Below are 12,344 nucleotides of genomic sequence, written 5' to 3' on the forward strand. Positions count from 1 at the left end.
AGGCCTTTGTCCATAGCTCAATGGAGTAATGCTCTCCCCTATGCGATGGCACCCCAGCATTACATCTGCCTCTCCTGGTTGCTGTGGAATCTAAATCTCTAAAAATTATTGGAATCTCACAATGGGTATGCACCTGAGCTCCTCACCACGTACAAGGCTTTCATCCGCAGCTCAATGGAATACTGCTCTCCCCTCTGGGCTGGTGCTCCTGCCTCACACCTAGCTCGTCTTCACGCTGTTGAAAGCAAAGCATTCAGAATCATTGGAATCTCCCGCGATGAAGCTAACTCCGAGGGCCTTTCACTCACTCACCGCAGGCAGGTTGGTGGTCTTTCCGTCTTCTACCGACTCCTCTCTGGCCTTGCCCCCCCAGCCCTCTCTGGGCTCTGTCCCGCAAATATTCCTACAGGTCGCACAAGATCTGCCTGCAACCCTCTTATGGTTAAACTGCCAAAATCAAGACTCTCTGCTCACCTTCACTCCTTCATTCCTCTTTTCTCCCGCCTCTGGAACAAACTCCCTCACTCTCTTCAATCCCACTCCACCCTCCAGGTCTTTAAAACAACTGTTCACCACCATCTCTTATCTTCCCCCATCGAAAACCTTGATCTTTTCTACCCCCGATAATTTCACCCCAATTCCACTTTTTGAAATACCAACTTCTGTCCTGGAAGTCCTTGGTGTCCTTGTATTTTATACTTCTCCCACTCCCCCCCCCCCCCCCCTTCCCACGCCTCCTCCCCCTTCCACACATCTCCCTGCTCTTAAATGTTGTGTGCTCTCAAGTGTTTGCGTGCTTCCCATTCTCTTGTCTTCCGCTCCCTCTTTTTGTGTGTTTTGTTTGTCTGGTTGATTTGTTTGTGAAGTAAATGTCAGCTCTTTCACGAGCCTCGATTCAGTATACAAAAAAAAAAAAAAAAAAAAAAAATGGGGACTGAAGCACAGTGTTCGCTGACAGGTTTGTAGTCTCTGTTTAGTTCCCTCTGCTCTCTCAACGCTCCGACCCTCTCCAGCTTCTTCAGGACGCACGGGTTCTTCCAGTAACTACTTCCTCATTGAATTCCCCAAAATCCACAGGTTTACCGGACACCTCCACTCTTTTGTCCGCTTTTCTTCGGTTTGTTGAAATACCTTTCAGAGACCGTTCTGTTCTACTCTTCCCTCCAGGGCTTCAAGCAAGTAGTTAACTGCCATTTGTCACCTCACTGTTCCATGAGCCTTGATCTCGAAGAAAAAGGATGCAATCGGTAACCTTTATCAATAATTGTATTGAGAAGCAACATTATGGGGCCAATGAAGTCCTGTTTTATGTTTTAGCGTCTTCGTCTCTTTCTCAATGTTTGACATACAATATCGATGGAGAACTCTAGTTTTGACTTGTCCATCAACATCCTGATGTCGGTGTTCGTGTGGCATTTTCATCTTGACGATGGACCAACCATCCCAAAAGGTTTCCTCCATTGATATTTTGATACACACAGATGACAAAATCTTCTGGTGTCTCCCAGGTAAGTGGAAATGATAGGTGTTGCACTGTGTGACCATTCTTCCAGATGGAATAAGTGCATACTTTCAGGAGGAAAGTCCAGTATTTTTATGGGGCAGCTCTCATTCGGTGATGTTATATAGTTCAAGAGGCCACCTGTTTACTACCTTCACAAATATGGTGGATATTACCTGACATTATATTCTCCCATATGCCCCTTTCATCCCCTCCTTATTCCTTTCTATTCTCAAATTTATTTCCCTTCTCCTTCATTCATCTCCCACTCCACCACCCTCTTTTCTCTCTCCTATCATCTTCCATTCTCATTCTTCCATCATTTCTAATTTTCTCAAACCCTCCTTTGTCCCCCCTCAGGTTTCTGCAGGACACACAACGTCCACCATTAACCTCCTCCTGGTGAACTACATAAATCCAAAATCACTGCTCACCTCCACTCATTTGTTCCACTTTTTCCCACCTGTAGAAGCACCTTCCACATCCTCTTCAATCTCATTCCTCCCTCCAGGTCTTCAAGACAGATGTTCACTACCATTTCAGATCATCCCCAATCCAGAACCATGATCTTTTTGTCCCCCGTCGCACCGCGGAGCGAAAGGGGGACTATGGTTTTCCCCTCCGTCCGTGTATGCGTGCGTGCGTGCGTCTGTGCGTGCGGACGTGCGTGCGTGCGTAAGCGAAGGACCGAATTCTAATTTGGTGTGTGGGTGCAACTAGGCATATGGAAGAATCCTATTTAAAATTAGGTCGCCACGTCAAAATCCAAGATGACCGCCACCATGTATGTCTGACGCCATGTATGTCTGAACCTTGTGAGCGGAATATCTTGAAAAATAAGCGAAGTACCAACTTCTAATCTGGTGTGTGGGTGTATCTAGGCATAAGGAAGCACGCTATTGAAAATTGGATCGCCACGTCAAAATCCAAGATGGCCGCCACCATATATATGTCTGAACCTTGTGAGCGAAATATCTTGAAAAATAAACGAACTACTAACTTCTAATCTGGTGTGTGGGTGTATCGTGGCATAAGGAAGAACGCTATTGAAAATTGGGTCGCCACGTCAAAATCCAAGATGGCCGCCGCCATGTATGTCTGAACCTTGTGAGTGGAATATCTTGAAAAATAAACGAACTACTAACTTCTAATCTGGTGTGTGGGTGTATCGTGGCATAAGGAAGAACGCTATTGAAAATTGGGTCGCCACGTCAAAATCCAAGATGGCCGCCGCCATGTATGTCTGAACCTTGTGAGTGGAATATCTTGAAAAATAAGCGAAGTACCAACTTCTAATCTGGTGTGTGGGTGTATCTAGGCATAAGGAAGCACGCTATTGAAAATTGGATCGCCACGTCAAAATCCAAGATGGCCGCCACCATATATATGTCTGAACCTTGTGAGCGAAATATCTTGAAAAATAAACGAACTACTAACTTCTAATCTGGTGTGTGGGTGTATCGTGGCATAAGGAAGAACGCTATTGAAAATTGGGTCGCCACGTCAAAATCCAAGATGGCCGCCGCCATTTATGTTTGAACCTTGTGAGTGGAATATCTTGAAAAATAAGCGAAGTACCAACTTCTAATCTGGTGTGTGGGTGTATCTAGGCATAAGGAAGCACGCTATTGAAAATTGGGTCGCCACGTCAAAATCCAAAATGGCCGCCACCATATATATGTCTGAACCTTGTGAGCGAAATATCTTGAAAAATAAACGAATTACTAACTTCTAATCTGGTGTGTGGGTGTATCGTGGCATAAGGAAGAACGCTATTGAAAATTGGGTCGCCACGTCAAAATCCAAGATGGCCGCCGCCATGTATGTCTGAACCTTGTGAGTGGAATATCTTGAAAAATAAGCGAAGTACCAACTTCTAATCTGGTGTGTGGGTGTATCTAGGCATAAGGAAGCACGCTATTGAAAATTGGGTCGCCACGTCAAAATCCAAGATGGCCGCCACCATATATATGTCTGAACTTTGTGAGCGAAATATCTTGAAAAATAAACGAACTACTAACTTCTAATCTGGTGTGTGGGTGTATCTACGCATAAGGGAGAACGCTATTGAAAATTGGGTCGCCACGTCAAAATCCAAGATCCAAGCCTTGCGTTTTCCACTTTGTCAACACATCACTTCACCGACGGGGGACCGAGGCGTAACGCTTGTTTACCCTCGTTACACCCACCCAAATCTGTCCTCCTTCCAAATTTCCAGTTTTTCCCTCCTGAGAGTTTCCTTCTGTATCCACCTTGTCCACCCTATGCATCTTCTTTTTCCCCCCCATTCGTCCCCACGCCCATTCTTTGTTTGCCTCCCTACATCTAGGCCTTCGGCTCTGTTGTTGGTATTTCCCCCTCTTTCTGCTGTTCCTTTCGCCATGTTGCGTCCTACTAGCTCTTCCACGAGCCTCGACCATGTATACCCCTCCATAGCGTATGTAATATATAGATGGTCCCCACAAAATTAAATCAGCTCGGGAAGCATTTGGTGAAAAATTTTCATAGTAATTCGTGCTTAACTAACTTCCTTTATGTACAACTCAATATGATATAATCTTTGTGAAGTTTATACGATCTGTAGTATCTGTTAGCATCGGTGGATGAAATTAACAATGTATTTTTTATCAACAAAAGGGCAATAGGAGTGTGTTTACCTGTGTGCTCTGACGATGGTCTCACGCTCGAAACGTCAGCAGCACCTGAGTTTCCACGGCGGTGAACACACCGTTATCAACGTTTAATTCACGAAATCCATTGTAGTGCGTTTAATGACGCATTGGATGACGGATGTCGTAAAAGATGACATCATAATGAGATGGGAATGTGCAGATAGAGATTAAAGAGAGGAAGTAGTCGTGGCCACTTTAGGGTGAACGATTAATGCAAATGTCTAACCCCCAGCCCTTGTCCTTCCCACGCGACCCTTTGCCCCCCCCCCCTCAATTCCCCTTCCCGACCACGTGGGCAATTAGAACGCTTTTTCCCACCTTTTCCCTTTATTCAATTTCCAAGCGAAAACGCGAGTTATCAGGGCACGCACTGATGAAAAGGCAAATTAGGAGAGCATTTCAGAGGACATGAGTAAACTTCTTTATCAAGAGCCTAATGATGTATATATCGTTAGCAAATGAGGGTGTCAGGGCTGGGATGCACACCTGGTGCACCGTTGGGCTGATGGGCATGCACCTGCGCTCGACAAGCGTCTCGTATTATGTTTATTATCCATAAAATCGTAATGCAAACACGAAAAAAAATATTGTGCGTGTCTGGAAACTTTGCCGAGACTGTCAGTGCAGCAGTTTACAAAAGGTTATATAATATATCAAACTAATTGGGAATGGATGTACGACCTGCATCAATAGTAATACTAATAGCCTCTCTGGTTTCCCCAGTCGCCTTTTTGTCCCTTCTCCAACAGACGAGACCTGATGCCATTGGCTGTGAAAGGCACGTGACATTTTACAGCCAATCACCGACCTCCGGAGGCAAGGAGCGGCTGCGTCCGCCGAAACGACCGGACAATCCCAAGAAGGTTCATTTGTTTCATTCCTCGATATAAAATATTCCCATTTTTTGAAACTCCAGTTGAGTTTCCCTCTAATAGGGAAACAAATGGGACTGCTGTGGCGGTTAGAGACCAGTGTAGGTCTCGTTAAGACAAGGTGGTCGACTGTACACATTACCTCGTTCAGGGGGTCTTATAATTCTATTTATAACATCTCCCATTGAAGTGGGTGTATACAGACAAGGTGAAGGGGGTACGGGGAAGAGTGACGTGTGCTCTCCAGGGAACAAACCCCCCTTTCCATCTGTCGGGGACTAATCATCAGGGCCACACTTTCTTAGGGAAAAAGGTCGTGTGTTGTGGACCCAGCACCTGCTGTAAAACCCATCTACGGTGGTAATAACTCCCGAGCATACATATAACTGCACGTTATAATTGTGGGAAAGGTCTCGAGCACTCCTCCTTTTCTTCTTTAAAGGTTCTTTGTAATCATCTGCTGCGAAATGTAATCTCACACTTGCACGGATCATTCCCGACAGTTTAGAGAAAGGAAATGTGATCGTTTAAATTCACTGATTTGCATGAGCGCTCCTCGGGGGCAAAGTTTCCATCGGAACGTTTAAAGTGAAACCAAACTTCAAAAAAAACGGAAATTGCTGTATCTGATCATTACAGAAGCATTCAGAATCCTTATTGTAAAAACAACAACAACAACAGCACAACACCAGCACATCTTGTCCATGATTGGGAGAAATCCATATATGTGCAATCACGTGTTTAGTGTCATACAGAGGTCAAGGTTCATGGTAGGGCCAGAAGATGGATGGTGAGGTCAACGCACAGATAATGGAGTGGAAAGAAACGGGCTGACAAAAGGATACAGACAAACAAGCAAAAGACAGACAGACAGACAGACAGACAGGGACAAGCAGGATAGCAAGCTGGGCCTTTGTTATTGTCTGGGACAGCAAGACAGACACTTAGCACAATGAATCGGAAAACGATAGGTGGATGCAATGGGACGGTGAACACACAAATGGTACAAACAACAAATAAGGTAATGTAGACGGGACTAGAATGGGCACTCGGCTGAGCGCACAACTCCACCAGGTATGAACAGTTTACGTTTTGTATCCCTCCGATAGGCCGGATCCGGATTCGGATCTTCACCAAAATCGAATCAATTCGTCCTTGTCACACACCCAACCTGTCCACCAAGTTATGGCTGGATACGTCCATAACCTTTTGATACATCCTTCTCACAGACAGACAGACAAGGGTGAAAACATAACCTCCGTTCACCTTGGTTATGTTCACCAAACCTAACATCCGGTGGAGGTAAAAAGTTACGGATTGCCCGAAATAGCGTTTCTCTTCAAAAATTTCAACGAAGAATCTTACTATAATTCACCAAATGTTTGTCTGTCTGTTTGTCCGTCTGTTTCCAGGTACCGCAAAAACGGCTGAACCGATCGCAACGAAATTTTGGGTGGGTAATCCTGGGACCCCCTGGAGTAAAATCTATATATATAAAACACAGTTTGTGTGTGTGTGTGTGTGTGTGTGTGTGTGTGTGTGTGTGTGTGTGTGTGTGTGTGTGTAATGTTACCGATAGACTCCTAAACGGAGAGGCTCACGTGCTTGATATTTGGCATAGACATGACCATTGAGCCTGGGAAGAACATGGCCGACCTAAAAAAAAATATTTCAGAATATTTTTTTACCATATTTTTACCTCAGCGCATTTCAGCGAGGAATATTATGCGCGGAATCTGAGGTGGTGGCAGAGCAGCGTGCTGATTCGCTCAGAGCGATCACGTGATGTTCCAACTTTGCCGCCATAATCTCAGTTATGCATTCGCACGTAATTCAGTTTTTTCACATTTCAGCGAGCGAACATTGCCATTCACACCACATAGGTTTTTTTTCACTTTCATCTGATATTTGTGATTTATTTCAAACAAACTGTATTTCCCATCTACACGGCCATGTATTCCTATTAACGTTATGTAAAGTACATAAATTGTGTACTTTACACAATTTATGTACTTTACCCCATACCCCTCCCTTTCCCCCCTACCCCTTCCTTTCCCCCCTCCCCTCCCCCTCACCCTCTCCCTCCCCTTCCCTCCCCCCTTCCCCCCTCCCCCTCCCCTTCCCTCCCCCCTTCCCCCCTCCCCCTCCCCCCCTCCCGCCTCTCCCTCCCCTCCCCCCCTCCCCCCTCTCCCTCCCCTCCCCCGCCCGGCAATGCCGGGTACTTCTGCTAGTAGGCTATATTGTTTTTCCAATTTTTTTTTCCAATTTCCAATTTTTCAAATTTTCCAGTTTTCCAAACACAATGGAATAATATTTACTGATATGAACAGTGATGTGGCTTTTATTGAAATACGACAAATACTGTTTAGATTTTGACGATTTGAGTGTGATATGATTCAACGGATGTTTATATAAATCCTTTAAAATAAAAAAAGCCTTCAATTTCTGATATTTTTCCTTTTCATTTGGGCCTCCCAATTGAAGCCCCGCCCATAGGGCGGGTACCGTTGCTAGTTTGTTAAACATAATTTGTACCATTCATGATCCCATGCTGACTACTACTACTCGTTAAAGTCAATGGTTCCTTCCTGTCATCTTTTCCTTTTGAGAGTGGAATGAGGCACCGTCTGGCGAGCTCTATTCTCTGTGCATTGAGTCTTTTCTCTGTGTGATGGGGCGAAGGTTAACCTGCACCGTGGTGCCGCACAACAATATCCCCGTCACTCTTTCCGCTTATGCAAACGATGTTCTTGTGTTTGCAGGAAGTGCACATGAGACATGCAAACAGTTTATGACTGTTTGCAAATCTACTCGGCAGCATCATTCGCTAAAACAAATTGGCGGAAGAGCTCTGGACTCCTGGTTGGACCCATATAGGTTGAAGAACTCCCCACGCTGTTTCAGCAATTGACATGGACTCAGCATGAAGTTAAATATTTGGGGATGATCTATTTGTCAATCTCCTCTAAAAGGTCATCAATTCACAACTGGAGCACTTCGGGGAATAAAATACAGGTGAAGCTGAGAGACTGGAGTGGACTACGAAGGATGCTGTCTTTGCACGGGCGAACTCTTTTTCATCAAGCAATTTGTCATTCTGAAGCTGTTGTTCAACCATTCTTGCATACGAATTCCAGATGAGTTTCTGGCTAATATGCAAAAGGAAGTTGTTGGATTGCTTTTGGAATGGTAAGCATTGGGTATCCCTAGGAATCCTGAGCACACCTCTTGCTGAATGTGGGCAGAGTTTTCCCTGCTTTTGTAGCCACTTTTACACCATCAGGCTACAGACCATTCAGCATTATATTACCTTTATTCGAACACAACACCACATTGATGTGTGCTTGCATCATACTTTGTCAGTAAAGTGCTCATTCTGGGGTACAAAAGGCAAATATTCATCATCACCTTCCAAAACGTTGCAAGTGACCATTACCTTCTTTTTATCACGAAATGCTGGAGGCCTGGTATGCAGTTGATATGAAAAGAGCAAATGATCCCCACCCAAGGAAAGTCCTGCTAGAAGAGCCACTTTTCTTCAGGCCACTTCTACAGACTCTAATGTCAGCTTCCCTTAATACAAGGGGAGAACTCTTGTCTAAAGGTATTTATACATTTAGAGATCCCTTAAAGGATACTCAAGGAGGTTAAGGAGCCATTGCCTCCTGATTGTCTGGCCGACTAGAGAATCCTTGCGAAGGTAACGAAGCTGTGCAGGTTTATTTTATTACTCGCCGAAACCCGTGGAACATCCACGGAAGGGAGGATGTGGTGTATGGATAGAGTGTACCATTATGGATGGCAGAGGGGATTTGCTTGTCCGAGTAAGAGTTAGGAAGAAAGATGAGAATGAAGAGTGCGTATATGAACAACGATCGCCGACACCGGCACAAATGCATGCTCTGGATTGTCCACTCAGTTGACGGCTTGCTTTCGCCTTCGCCTGTCTAATCAGCGGACGGCTTGCTTCGCCTTCGCCCAGCAGACGCCAATACGATGGCGTCGTAAGATGGCGTCGTATCGGCAGTTAATCGGATGCTTTTGGGCCCCAACGTCGGCTAATTCAGATTTTTCGAGTATGGCTGTACGTGATAAACAAAGGGCGCGGTTCGTAGATCGTAAATCCATTAGTGCCGTGGGCATCGGGTCACTGGGTGCGGCGTAAAAGGGATAACAAAGTCGAGTCTTTACGCTATTATTATATAGATTATTATTTTTATACAAGATCGAGGCTCGTGTAAGAGATAACACATTAAACACATAAAACATAAACGGACACATAAAACGGACACAATATAATAAAGGGAGAGGGAGGCAAGAGGGGGAGAGAGAGAGAGAGAGAGAGAGAGAGAGAGAGAGGGGGGGAGCACAATAGCACAACAACAGTAGAGAACAAGGACATTGAGAGATCTGTGGAAGGGAGAGGGCTGGGGGTAGGAGGGGGGAGGGGTACATGGTATAAATCAAAGGAACACTACTAGGAATTTCAAGACAGAAGTTGGAGATTGAAAGAGGTGGATTTGGGGTGTTTTAACAGGGGTGGAAATGATCAAGGTTTTGCATAGAGATGGTGGTGGACAGCTGTTTTGAAGACCTGGAGGGAGGAGTGGGATTGAAGAGAGTGAGGGAGTTTGTTCCAGAGGCGGGAGAAAAGGGGAATGAAAGAGTGAAGGTGAGCAGAGAGTCTTGATTTTGGTAGTTTAACCATAAGAGGGTTGCTGGCAGATCTTGCGTGTCCTGCAGGAATATTTGGGGGACAGAGCACAGACAGAACAGGGGGAGCAAGGCCGGAGAGGAGTCGGTAAAAGAGAGAAAGACCACCAAGCTGCCTGCGGTGAGACAGAGAAAGGCCCTTGGAGGTAGCTTCATCACGGGAGATTCCAATGATTCTGAAAGCTTTGGTTTCAACTGCGTGAAGCTGAGCCAGGTGTGAGGCAGGAGCACCGGCCCAGAGGGGAGAGCAGTATTCCATTGAGCTGCGGATGAAATCTTTGTATGTGGTGAGGAGCTCAGGTGTGCCAAGGAAGGACTTCGCACGACGGAGGATGCCCAGTCGGCGACTGGCTTTGGAGGCCAGCTTGGAAATGTGGTTTTCCCAGGAAAGATCATGGCAGATAGTGAGACCCAAAAGCTTGAGTGACACAACTTCTTGGAGAGGTTTGTCGAGAAAGTAGATGGGAGGGTGTTCCAGGTGGCCTTTTCGGAGAGACAAAGTAAGAGTGAAAGCACTTTTTATTTTTGGTCATCCTATCATGGAGAGTAAATCACAGGACCTCCTTGTTAGCACAGGACAGGGTTTTGCAATTCCGTGTGTGTGTGTGTGTGTGTGTGTGTGTGTGTGTGTGTGTGTGTGCGTGCGTGCGTGTGTGTCCAGTCCGTAACTTTCTTACCATTTGAGATATTGTTATCAAATATTAACCAAAGCAAAAATATGATAATATGGAGAAGGAAAATTAATAATTTTGTCAAAAGGTCAAAGGTCAGCGTCACCTAAAATCATCAATTTTCATCCAATTGACCTGAAATTTAAATTTACCATTTGTGTTTTGTCATCAAATTTTCAACAAAGTTTTATTATGAGAATATGGAGAAAGCAAATTAATAATTTGGTCAAAAGGTCAAAGGTCAGCGTCACATAAAATCATCAATTTTCATCCAATTGAGCTGAAATTTTAAGAAGTTTTATATTGGGTCACTGAATTGGTTCACCAATGAAAAGCTACAATCTGATTGTTCTTATTTAGATCAAAAGGTCAAAGTTCAAGGTTACATAAAATCACCAATTTTCACTCAATTGACTTGAAATTTAAAGAATATGCATATCGGTCACAGAATTGGTTCACCAATAAAAAGCTAGAAGCTTCTTTTTTTTTTTATATGTATATCTAAAGCTCAATGGAAGCTTTTTTATGCAGATGCTGCATAAAATCATCAATTTTCATTTTGTATTTTTTAAAACTGTTTTCGTTATTTTGAAAATATGGAAGAAGAAGAAGACGTCTAATACTGCGCATGATCTGCGCATGCGCAAGATTGGAGGTGACGTCTATTCAAAGCTGTCCCTGCGCGCACGCTTTCGAAGTTAAGTAATTTTTCACAATTGTGTTGTTATCGAAACTGTATCTTGCTTTCGGTGTATGTACCTATTGGGGTGTCTTTAATAGGATTCTCGGTGTTGGTTTTCATACCTGTGTACAGAATCGTCGGTTCTTTCGTATCGCGTATTCTGAGGCCTAGTGTAGTAGGCTACCGTGTCCGACCTTGGCTTGAGGCTTTGTTTTTGTCTCAGCGGTTCTTCGATCGCGCTGCAATTACTTTCGGTCTCTGGTTTTCCTGGTCTTTTCACCCCATACTTCCTTGTTTTAAAATCTCCTAAAAAAAAAACAAAAAAAATATTTTCCTTCTCTGTTCTTTCCGTTGTTCGTTCTTATTTGTTCGTTCGTTCTTCGACCACGTTGTTTGTGATCACGTGACCACGTTGTTAAAATATGTTTAATCTGTCCCCTGAAGATCTGTATTCTGTCATATTCTATAACACCTTTTTCTTCTTCTTCTATAAAAGGATGCTTTCGACTTGCTCACCAAATCTATTCATTCCAAAAAAAAATCCATCTCTTATAGTGCATCTTTCATACATTCCCTAAACTCTCCAGCACTCCACCCATCCTTCAGCGTCCTCAAACGTATTTTTGACTCGAATGTCTCAAGAAACTCATTTTGCAATAAATGTTCGTTTTCCAATAAACGTACACTTTTCAAAATCCAATCTCACCCCTCCCCTCCAAATCTTCCCCATCACCCCTTCCCTCCAAATCTACCCCTTTTCCCCTCCCCTCCAAAAGTTCCCCATCACCCCTCCCCTTCAAAACTTCCCCATCACCCCTCCCCTCCAAATCTACGCCTTTGCCCCTCCCCTCCAAATCTTCCCCATCACCCATCTCTTTCAAATTTTCACCCTTGCCCCTCCCCTCCAAATCTTCCTCATCACCCCTTCCCTCCAAATCTTCCCCATCACCCCTCCCCTTCAAAACTTCCCCGTCACCCCTCCCCTCCAAATCTACCCCTTTGCCCCTCCCCTCCAAATCTTCCCCATCACCCCTTCCCTCCAAAACTTCCCCATCACCCCTCCCCTCCAAAACTTCCCCATCACCCCTCCCCTCTAAATCTACCCCCTTGCCCCTCCGCTCCAAATCATCCCCATCACCCATCTCTTTCAAATCTTCCCCCTTGCCCCTCCCCTCCAAATCTTCCCCATCACCCATCCCTTTCAAATCTCCCCCCTTGCCCCTTCCCTCCCAA

Source organism: Myxine glutinosa, chromosome 6 (assembly GCF_964187855.1).
Source record: "Myxine glutinosa chromosome 6, kmMyxGlut1.1, whole genome shotgun sequence".
In the NCBI taxonomy this organism is placed as follows: domain Eukaryota; kingdom Metazoa; phylum Chordata; class Myxini; order Myxiniformes; family Myxinidae; genus Myxine; species Myxine glutinosa.